We start from the raw sequence: 12055 nt of genomic DNA, 5'->3' as shown, positions 1-12055 counted from the left end.
ATGAGTTCAGTCTGGTTTGAATTTAAATCATAGTGAATTCTTTGGAAACAGCTGAAGTACCTGAGCCTCTTTAAAAATCTCCACACTCTATCTAAGCATACAGACAATCCTTCTTAAGTTATATAATGAATCTTATCAAAAACAGCAAGAATATTCATGCTCAGAGATGCATAGAGGCTGACTATATTTACCTTGAGAAAAACACATGTGGGTGCTCATGAAAGTCTGATAAGTTCTTCAGAAATTTGGTCTGAGTTCACTTTTGCAATAGATGCTCAACAAAGTGGATGAGGGGGTCAGGTGAGTGTTTACCAGACACAAAGAACAATAACAAGGGTTGGCTGATCAACTTTCTCTGATAATTATTGTTCAGTGAGAAAAGATAAAATGTGATATTTTCTTTGGTTAGCATTACACCCTTGGGCCACCCCAATCCAAAGACTCTCTGTGCTGCCGATGAATTGATGGAATCTGGCAAGCCAGTGTGTGTATCTGGCAGCCAGGTGTCTTGGTGTGGGTGAGACAGGAGCTAACAGAGTTGATACATGGCAATATTACTCCCAGATGTTCTCCAAAGGGAAAGAACGACTTTCTTTCAACAAGGACAACCTGCCCTTTCAAGATGAGTCCTGTGGCATATGTGTGGCGGTTAGTTAGCTCTCTGAGAAGCAGCAAAGCATCATGGGTGCCATTTTTGCCAGAAAAACAAATAAGCATTTCTAATGGGTTCTGTCCTATCCCTTAGTAAAAACCGGTGGCCTGTGTCTGGAGGTCATTCAAGACAAATGAAAGAAAGAAATTTTCTGATGTTGGGGAGATAAAGAAGAAAGAGCACAGTGAAGATGCATGGTGTTGATTTTAAACTGAAGAGAAACCTAACCAAGCTAAGCCCGTCACAGTCAGTTATAGCCCTTGCTGCAAAAGCCTCTATGGAAAAAATACAACCAACAGTTAATGTCCCTCATGTCAGTGCTCTAATATCCATAGCCTGCCAGGTCTCAAACTCTTTCATGTCAATTGGAAACAAATATTAGACAACATTTTCGTTTATATTTAAGAAACTTTGCTTTTCAATATAAGTTGCATTAAGAAAATTTTCTCAAGTTCTCAGTTCCACAAATTTCTTAGCATTCTTTAGGTCTTCTGAATTCAGTAATGCAATTTTGCTTCATAATTGATTTTATATTCCTAGATTACACATCCTGAAAATGACACACACAATATGCCAAACTGCACTCACAAAATCTAAATCCATGGGTAACGGAACAATTTAGGGAAAACACAACAGATATTGAATAGACACAGTTTATTCTATGTACATTTCAAGGGAATAAACCTAAGCTGTGATTCTATAATCTTCTAGTACTCTATCCTGTAGACAATATCTAATAGAAAAGTTTATCTATTTTTATGAACAAAATTTGTTTTATTCATTCTATTAAATAAAATTATCATTGCTTAGCTGTCAATAAATAAAATAAATTGATATGTTTTTATTCCCCATTATTGTTTTCAGCCTTCCATCTTCTCCAAAGCAGAAAAAACGATATTACTTTCCTCTAAGACAAACAGTTTGTATTGCAGGTTCTGGCTAAAATAGTCTGGGAGAATCCTGATAGTATTTCAGTTACTTCAAACTCATCATTTCAGGTTATATCAACCTAACTTTCTGTAAAATTTTTGATACTATAACTTTAAAAAATTAAGTTCAACTCCTGGGATTTAAAAATCTGTAACCAATTTAGTATTATTTTTTAGTATTGCTTTTGCATTGTTATGTATTAAAATTTTTGTTAACTTATAAAAATATCCAAAAGCATTTATAATTTTCTTTCAGGGATGAAATATGATGGATAAACTCTGCCCATATCAATTCTATTTATTTTTACATATATACATATATATCATATATATACACATATATGATATATATCCATATATATGATTATATATGACATATAGTGTGTATATATATATATCTTAATTTTACACTGAAGCTTGTGTCAGTTTTAAATTTATTATCTTTTAGCTCCAAATATGTGCTTTCTTGTTCTGCTTTATGAAAATGGAACTGGACCCTGTAAACTGTTCTCCTTTGCCAGTGGGCATGACGTTTGGCTTTATCAATAGAAGACTGATTCTGGTTCCCTATTTTGTAAATCAACTTCCGTCGCATTTTCAGGTCAGGTTTTCCCCAATCATGAGCAGCTTCTGAGAAGCTCTAGGGTCTGTGGTAGCTTTGGTTGAGCCCTTAGACTGCACCCTCTTTGAAGAGATCTGAATCTCAGTCTCGGGGAAACCCTGTCCTAAGTCTCTGGTCTCTTTATTATGGACTTTCCTTAAGTCTGGAGGTAGTAGCTGATTTTTCTTAGCAGCTGCATATTCTTGGCTGCCTAGAGTTCTCTTTGAGTCTTTTTAAGTGGTTAACCACATTTTACCAGTCAAATTTATTTATTTATTTATTTTTTTGACAGGATCTCACTCTGTCACCCAGGCTGGAGTGCAGTGACATGAACACAACTCACTGCAGCCTCGACCTTCTGGACTCTCTGAGGGGAAACCCTTGCTTCTACATTTTTAATTTTAAAAAATCCCTTTGGAATTTTATACAGTGATCCATATTTATTAAATGCTTCTAACCGATGATACAGAAGAGACAGACATTAAGAATCTCATTCTTAAAAAGAAGCTTTTTTTTTTGGGAGAAAAAGACTTATAGACAAGTAAATTTTATTATTAGATAAATAAATTTGTATGATAAGCATTGCTATAGAAGAATGTGTAAGATACAATGATAGCACCCCATGTTGGATGGGAATAAGGGTGGGGATCAAACAGACTTTACAGAGAAGTTGTCATTAAGGTGAGTCTTCAAGGATGCAAAGATAAAAGGTCTACATAGCTTAGGAGGGAGATGGCAATGCAGACTGAGGAAAAAAGTAAGAAGATGTCAAGAAAAAAAATATATATATATAGATATATATCTCAAAGCAAGGCAAACTTGAGGAATGCCAAGTAGTTCAGCACTGCCCTAATCTGCAAGATGTATGTGTGTGTGTGTTTGTGTTGCGGGATGGTAATGTAGGGAGGGGAGGTGGCAGCCTTGAGAACAGTACAAAATGAGGCTGGAGGGGTAGGCTAGCTGCAGACCAGAAAGGACTTTGCATGTCAGGCTAAAAAATTTGGATTTCATTTCACAGCAACTACAACCAAAAAATGCAAGGGAAATTAATGTATACAAGAAAGTTAAAAGTCATTTGTTTTACGCACCTTCATTATGTGGAATCCACTATTGAAGGATTTAAATAAATTCAAATACTCAGACTTGGCCTGAAGTTAAAAGAGGGGAGATGACCATATATGAAATATTTAAGTATTAGGAAGTAGCAAGAAGCACTAAATTGAATGACAAAGACCAAAATGTGCATTGGAGTCTGAAGGTGGGAGAGGTCAGAGTAATTAGGGAGAGGGTAGAACTTGGGCAGGATCCTAGAGCACTGGAGGGATTGCATTTTAGGAAAAGATCAGAATGAACAGCCTTTTAGACCAGGGGAAGCATGACCACAGAATGGCTTGGCAGCAGGAGAGAGCTTGAGCTGAAAGGGGATGTTGACAGAAAAGGTTAAGATTGTAAGACAGAGCTTCTGGAAAGACAAACCTATGGCCCTGTGTCTCTACCTCCCCCTTCCACAACCATGCCACTTCTCTGTTGCTGCTGAGTCCAGAGGCAGCTCCAGTTCTCTCTGAATCCATTGCTCAAGAAGTCATTTCAAATCAGGAGTTTATTCTCTAGGATACCATTATAAATTTTTGACTGTGAATTGTTGATTATACAGATTTTTTCTGATCTTATAGTTGTAGATGACTGATAGAAGGGAGGATCCCCAATGTGGAAGCCAGAAAATGTTGAAATGTCCTTTTATATTTAAGTTGCATTTCAGGTGTTGAGAGGTTACATGTTTCAGCTGTTAGTTTGGAAAACATAAGGCATACTTGCATTAAATTTACATTGATCTTATCTCCAAAAGAAGCAGTGCCATAACACACCAAATGTCATACATCCGAATGTCATACTGAAAAAGTACTGTTGCACATTTCTGTTTCTCCCTTCGGATATGACTGACCTCAGACACAGGAATTCAGAAATCTCACTGCCTGCCTCTTTGCCATTAAGACAATAGATATTGGCTCCCCAAACCCATGATGAAGAAAGAGGCTGGAAGAACTCTCAAAAGAGTTTTCAAGACTATGAAGTGCCCTTGCCAAAACCCAGTGGAAAAGTCCCTAGAGAAACAGAGGCCACAGCAGTTTAAAGGTTTGGTTATTTTTTAAAGTTTTTACTACCTTCCCAGTAAATATTGCCTTAATTCTTCATTCTTACTAGCAAATTGTCATTTAGCACCCCATAATTCTCTTATTAAAGCCTAGAGGGAGAGTTATTATTTTCAAGGATGGGTAAATTTAACTGCCTTGCTCTCTCCGACAACTTTGCAAAGTAGTTCAGGGGACAAAGTTCTTCTCATTTTTTCCCCCTGAATATATTCCTCTTTTATTGTACGACATAAAACCTTAACTACTGAGAGTCAAATGTACCATAAGAGAAAAATACCTTATTGCAAAGTAATTGCACAGTGGAAGCAACCGTAGACGTAAGCTGTAGCCTTGGCTCTATGAAGCTGTAACTAATTCTTTGACTCTCAGAAAGCTTTCCAACCTCCTCGTCTTCTCTATAATTAGTAAATGTGGATAAAGGGATATATATATATATATATCTCTATGTATATCTATATATATATATGACTACTATCAGGATGAAATGAGATAGTAGATATCGAGAGTGGTTTTCAAACATGTTTCTTATAGTAACATAAGAAATTATTCTCTGTTATTCTAATTTACAGTTTTCCTTATGTACGTTTATGATCAAGAAATCTAGATGATGGTGTGGGAAAATATTTCCCTAATGTAATGACATAGAAGCATGGTGGTATTTTCAGTCGACTGTGCGTTTTATTGCCCCAGTTGCATGTACAGTGATATACTAGCCAAAAGACCAATGATTTTCTGCGTGGCTGCATCTTCATCTTCACTCATTCATTTAACAAATATTTATTGAATGCCTACTATGTGCCAGGCATTGTTTCACATACTGAAGATACTGCATAAAGAGATGATGTGTCTTCTTTCCTGTATCTTACATTCTAATTAGAAAAGACATAAGCAAGTAAATAAGCAGTATGCCAGGTGGTATTAAGTGTAATGAAGAAAAATAAAGCAGAAAACGAGAATAGTAAGCAAGAGTCAGCAAACTATGTCCAACTGACCACATCTGGCCTGCTGCCTGGTTTTGTAAATAAAGCTTTATTGGAACATAGCCTCCATCATTCATTTACACTTTTCTCATTAGCTACTTGAAGTTAAATAGTTGAAACACAGACCATCTGGTCCACAAAGCCTAATATATTTACTCTCTGGCCCTTTACAAACAAATTTGAGGTTCCTGATGTTGGCCATCGAAGGCTGTTTCAAGAACTTTAGCTTTTATGCTGAGTGAAATATAATGACAATGGTGGGAGTAACTTACTCTAACTTATGTTTAGAAGCATTATCCTGGTGGCTGTGATGGGAATGGACTCAGGAGCAAGAGTGGAATCTCAGGATGGTTTTGAATGTGGCCCAACACAAATTCATAAACTTTCTTAAAATATGAGATTTTTTGTGATTTTCTTTTTTTTTAAGAAACTCATCTGCTGTTGTTAGTGTTAGTGTATTTTATGTGTGGCCCAAGACAAATCTTTTTCTTCCAATGTGGCCCAGGGAATCCAAAAGATTGGACACCCCTGATTTAGACAGTGATTGCAGTGATGTAGAGGAGAGAGACATCATAGAGTAGTAAGGATGAGAATGAGGTGATAACAATAAGGATTAGTTCCTGGATATAGTTTTGAAGTTAATGCAGTGAAGGATTATAGCTTAAAGAGTTAGAAGGTTGGAATTTCCATCAATTGAAATGGGGTGGCCACTAGAGAAGCATGTTTGGGGATGGAAATTAGCAGTTTGGTTTGTACATAGTAGGTTTGTGATATCATGCGGCCATTGAACTAGACATGCCAACAAGTCAGGGGACTATGTGAGCTCAGAATTCAAGGGTGGGGTCTAGGTTGAAGATAAAAATCTCATATTTACTTCCATACAGGTGAGGTTTAATGCCATTAGATAGAACAAACTCATCAAGAGAACACTTTTTTGCTCTATTCCATCTGCCAGTTAGTGTTCAGATGATTTCTTTATTTGCCGGACTGTTTTTGCTAGATAGAGTTTTAGGTAGTGGGGCATATGCTTTTTGCATATTTCTTGATAGCATTTTGATTTATTGTCCTGTTCCTACTTTTAGCTTGAAGTAAGTAGGAAATGGAGAATTCTTTTAGTTGAAAATGATATCCTGGGCCTAGTTTTGAAAAACAAAAATCCTGTAAAATGTGTGTCCGCTTCAAGAAGTCGGAATCATTTTACCCGGGGCACATTTTTCGCGGAATGAGTAAAGCGAAGAGGAGAAGTTACATTTATTAAATACCTACTATGTGCCAGTGATTTTACGAACAATAGTTCATTCCAGGGTTCTGTTTTCGAATTTGCAAAATTGGGAGGGAATTACTCCAGTATTTCTATTAGTTTTTACTTCCAGATGGAAATTCAGTAAGGACAGTTTCCGTCTCTTACTATTTCAACATCTCTCATGTCAGAGAAAAACCGAAAATAACATTCCAAATCAGTGCAAACACATTCCTGACTTTCGTGAGTTCACTTTCGGTCACTTCTAAGTCAGCGTTCTATTTATTGGAACAGGTTGGTTCTTTCCACTTATCGGTGTTCTCTTTCCAAGGCTCAATAAAATTCCACAAAGCATCAACCTGAAGAATAACAGCCATGCAAAAAAGCTCATCATCACTGGTCATTAGAGAAATGCAAATCAAAACCACAATGAGATACCATCTCACGACAGTCAGAATGTTGATTATTAAAAAGTCAGGAAACAACGGATGCTGGTGAAGCTGTGGAGAAATAGGAACACTTTTACACTGTTGGGAGTATACATTAGTTCAACCATTGTGGAAGACAGTGTGGTGATACTTCAAGGATCTAGAACCAGAAATACCATTTGACCCAGCAATCCCATTACTGGGTATATACCCAAAGGATTATAAATCATTCTACTATAAAGACACATGCACACATATGTTTACTGCAGCACTATTTACAATAGCAAAGTCTTGGAATCAACCCAAATACCCATCAGTGATAGACTGGATAAAGAAAATGTGGCACATATACACCATGGCATACTATGCAGCCATAAAAAAGAATGAGTTCATGTCCTTTGCAGGGACATGATGAAGCTGGAAACCATCATTCTCAACAAACTAATACAGGAACAGAAAACCAAACACTGCATATTTTCATTCAAAAGTGGGAGTAGGACAGTGAGAACACATGGACACAGGGAGGGGAACATCACACACCAGGGCCTGTTGGTGGGTTGAGGGCAAGGGGAGGGAGAGCATTAGGACAAATACCTAATGTATGTGGGGCTTGAAACCTAGATGATGGGTTGATAGGTACAGCAAACCACCATGGCACAGGTATCAAATAGGCACATGTATACCTATGTAACAAACCTGCAGGTTCTGCACATGTATCCCAGAACTTAAAGTAAAATAAAATAAAATAAAATAAAAAACAACAGCAAAAAAAAAAATTGACAGAACAACAAAAAAATAAGGAAATAGGCATATTTGTAGCCATGGACTATGAGAGAGTGGAAGACACAGTGTAAATTATTCAGCTCTCTTGATTAAAATGCACATATATTACATATAGCTGAGAATGTAAAAAATGCAATCTACTTGTGGATCATCAATCTAGAATCACTCCTCATTACCTAGAGCCAGGTTTCTCAACCATAGCACTATTGGTACTCTAAGCCAGAATTTTTTTTTTTTTTTTTTTTTTTTTTTGCTTTAGGGGGCTGTGCTATGTAGGCTGTTTATTTAGTAGCATCTTTGGTCTCTATCCCTAGGTGCCACAAACAAACCCCTCTCATCTAGTTGTGACAAGCAAAAATATCCCCAGAGACTGTCAAATGCTTTCTGGGGGTGGGGTGGGGAGAGGTGATAACCTAGAAGTTAAGTTCTATTTCTTTTAGTCTAGCATTAAAAGTCCTCTATGGTTTGGCCCAGTGTGGTGGCTGATGCCTGTAATCCCAGCACTTTGGGAGGCCTAGGTGGGTGGATCATGAGGTCAGGAGATCAAGACCATCCTGGCTAACACGGTGAAACCCCGTCTCTACTAAAACTACAAAAAAAATCAGCTGGGTATGGTGGCAGGTGCCTGTAGTCCTAGCTACTGGAGAGGCTGAGGCAGGAGAATGGTGTGAACCCGGGAGGCAGAGGTTGCAGTGAGCCGAGATCGCGCCACTGCACTCTAGCCTGGGCGACAGAGTGAGACTCCGTCTCAAAAAATAAAAAAAATTAAAAAAAAGAAAGAAAGAAAAAGAAGTTTTAATAAACAAAATAAAAAAGTATAGGTTTTATAGCATGGCCAAGATGGATTCTAGTCTTAGTAGTGCCACTTGCATCAGCACTGTCCAATAGAAATATGAGATATATGTGCAAAATTAATAGTTTCTAGTAGCCACATTAGACAAGTAAAAATAAAAGGTGAATTTAATTTGATTAACATATATGATGTAGCCCATTACATCTAAAATGTTATCATTTCCATATGTAATCACCATGAATGATCAAAGAGGTATTGTACATTCTTTTATCTATACCAAGCCTTTACAATCTGGTGTATATTTTACTCTTACACACATCTCAGCACAGAGTAGGCATATTTCAATGCTCAGTGTGCTAGTGGCTGCTGACTTGCACAGCATGACCTTACATCTATTTTTCTATCTCATGGATGCTGTTGTGTTTAAACTGCTTTATCATCAAAACCAAACCCAGCCTTCTCCCCATACACCTGCTTCTTCTAGCTCCCCATCTGGACTAAGGCCAGCAGCATCCATTTGAGCCAGAGGCCCCTGCAGCATGTTGGCTTGGTCCCCAACTTGGCTTTTGTTCACACACCCACATCCAAAAGATCTCCAACCTCTGTCAATTTTGACACATATTTTCTCAAAAGACTTATTTTCAATAATCCCATGGGCATAACCTCACTTCAGGTTCCAAAGGACTTCGTACTCCACTTCCCTCACTGCAGCCTCTTGCCTGTCCACCCATTCTCCACACTGCTGTCCATGCAACACGGGAGCACAGACCTAACTGTGCCATTCCTCAAACCTCCCACAGATTTCAGGAATCAAATCTTACCCCTGTCCCTGTGTTCAACGAAGCAACCAAGTGCGTGTAATCATTCTTCCAGCCTTCTCCTTCCAGTTTCCCCATGCACACCTTATTTCCAGTGTTGCAGACCACTCTCTGTCTCCTAAGGCACTCTGCACTTCATTCACTTTTGCTTGGTGCTTTGTCCCTCTGTCTGGGAAGTTCTTTACCCTCTTTTCCCCTTCTTTGCTTGTTGAGCTCTTACTTTACTTTTATGACAAATGGAAATTCCTCTGAGAGGAGTTTTTACTTTTATGACAAATGAAAACTCTTCTAAGAGGCTCTGCGGGCTTGGTCTTCCTCTCTCCTTTCCACATCCTTTGTGCCCTCATGTGTGTGTGTGTCAAAGAACATTGGTACTCAACTTCTGATACACTAGGAAATTCATCTTCTGATCCTTTCTATTCCCCCTTCTGCTCTGTTAACACTAGCAAAACAAATTATTTCCTTTCTTTAATGAATTAATTTAGAGAGAATTGTTCACTTATTCAGCAGGCAAGTGTCTTTTAAAAATAAAAGGGCCCCCTCATTGCCTTAGTATGTGTCACCACAACAAAAGCGTGCACATTTCTTTTTGTTAATATAAGTAGAAGAGTAGATTGTATTAAAAATACATGTATGTGCATATTTGTTTTCAATATGCACAAATTTTATTCATCTTTGTGACCCAGGATTCAGAACCCAGAAGTAGGACTAGACTGTAATAGGAATGCCACAAATGTCTCTTTTAAGTTGACATCACTATTTCTGGCCCGTGAGATTCAAAATGAGTCATGGTCTGTTGGGTTTCCTCTTCATCCTTGAATCCAAAACACATCCTCCACTCTCAGAGTCAGGACTCCAGACACACTGACATGCTCTAACACCTACACCAGGACAGGCACAAGGGCAGGCGCAGATATACAGATGCAGGTGCACAGGCATAGAGGTGGGTAACTTGGTAAAAGCTAAACCCATCTTGAGCAACTTTTTCATAACTCTGGCTAGAAAGAAACTGTTAAGCTCTCCAATACCCAGTTTTAGAAAATATTGTAAACCACAGCTTGAATCAAATTTTTAGAAAAGTGTTATTAATAAATTGAAATGTTGACTCTTTGGGATTTTAACTTTTCCAGTTTCCCAAGTTCAGAGTTTGGTGCTGAACAACATACAGTAAAATAACCAAGTCAACTAGGAGAAGAAGAAATGGGGGGTCATTGAAAAATATCACATATAATTATAAATTTTAGTTATTTCTGTACCCAACTATTTGTATTATTTAATTATTGTCAATGATATTTTTAGAAATTGGGTTTGGGAACTGGCAGTATCCGGTAATATATTTTAAAAGAGAAATAGGATTAAGTAGCTTGCAACTTGCTCCCAGGTAGTTTGGTGATGGGACATGTTGATGACATTTAGTTGGGTACATCCAGCTAGAGTGAAAACAAAACACAAAGGTAAAATTGTCATCTGAAAAGGATATTTTCATTCTTTGAAAACATTCCTGTGGCTAAGGCTAAAATTAATGCACTGGAGGTTTTCTTTAAATAGAAATTTTTAATAATATTTGAGCAGCTGGTGCAGTAGATGTCAATGCACAACCGTCATGACTTTATGTTGTTTTTGAGGGTTACAATTAGCCCTTTATTAAAATATGAACAAGAAAAGGGGATAATATTCAATTAATAGTGATTTTTTCCACACAGCATAAATTCACATTTTTTTAAAATTTAGAAATACATGTTAAATATCAATCTCTTATGCCTGAAATTAGTAAAAGTCAGGAATGAATGTATAAAAGACGTTCTCAGTTTGGGTCCTGAATTCTCTTTTGCCATTAGCATTTTCAAGGCTTTGTTTGTTTGTTTGCTTTTTGTACACATCTACCACCCAGACGTAACATCTCACTTGACCCAAATTCAGGACCCAGTTCTTTCAAAAGAGCCACGGAAGGTTGTTTCTTATTTGCACGTTGATGTAAGCACTGCTTCATGTAAATGGTAATTACTTCTATGTGGCACCAATTCCTAGTTACGTGCTTTTGACTGGAGAACAAAGACATAAAAACACACAAAGGCACAATCTAGGTGGGGTTACTTGGTTCAAGGACTTTTTCAAAAAATCAGGCCCAAAGGGGTATTGTTATTTGATTCCTTGGTTTGTTTGTTTTACCTCTAGACATTGTGACGTCAAAAAAAGATTGGGAGAAATGGAGGATGGTACTAACATTACTGAATTCATGTGGTGTTAAGCACCATGTCAGGTTTTTTACATGAATTATTTCAATGTATAAAAATTTTACGGGTTAAGTATTAATTTTAGCCCCAATCTTCAACTCTTAACAATAAAGAAAATGAACTTTGGAAATGGTGTCACTTGTCTAAGGTCCCAGAGCTAACATGTCTTAGAGCTGGGATTCAGCTCATTGTCCCTACTGGAGCATATGACCTCCAACCATGCCAAGACTGAGTCACACAATGAAATAAATTATGTGCAGTTCACAAACAGGTAATTTAAGCAAATGTAAGTAGACACACACAATGGGGGCTTGTACCAGCTCAGAAGAGCTGATAGTTAAATTTGCAAGTGCCAGTTGGTATACATAGACATTAATACAAATTAAATTCTATAAACTTAAAATTTAATAAATTATGTTTTTAGAAGGTAATAAAATTCAAAACTTA

The sequence above is a fragment of the Colobus angolensis genome, unplaced genomic scaffold, assembly GCF_000951035.1.
Source record: "Colobus angolensis palliatus isolate OR3802 unplaced genomic scaffold, Cang.pa_1.0 Scaffold14, whole genome shotgun sequence".
Classification (NCBI taxonomy): domain Eukaryota; kingdom Metazoa; phylum Chordata; class Mammalia; order Primates; family Cercopithecidae; genus Colobus; species Colobus angolensis.
This window is presented reverse-complemented; position numbering follows the sequence as displayed.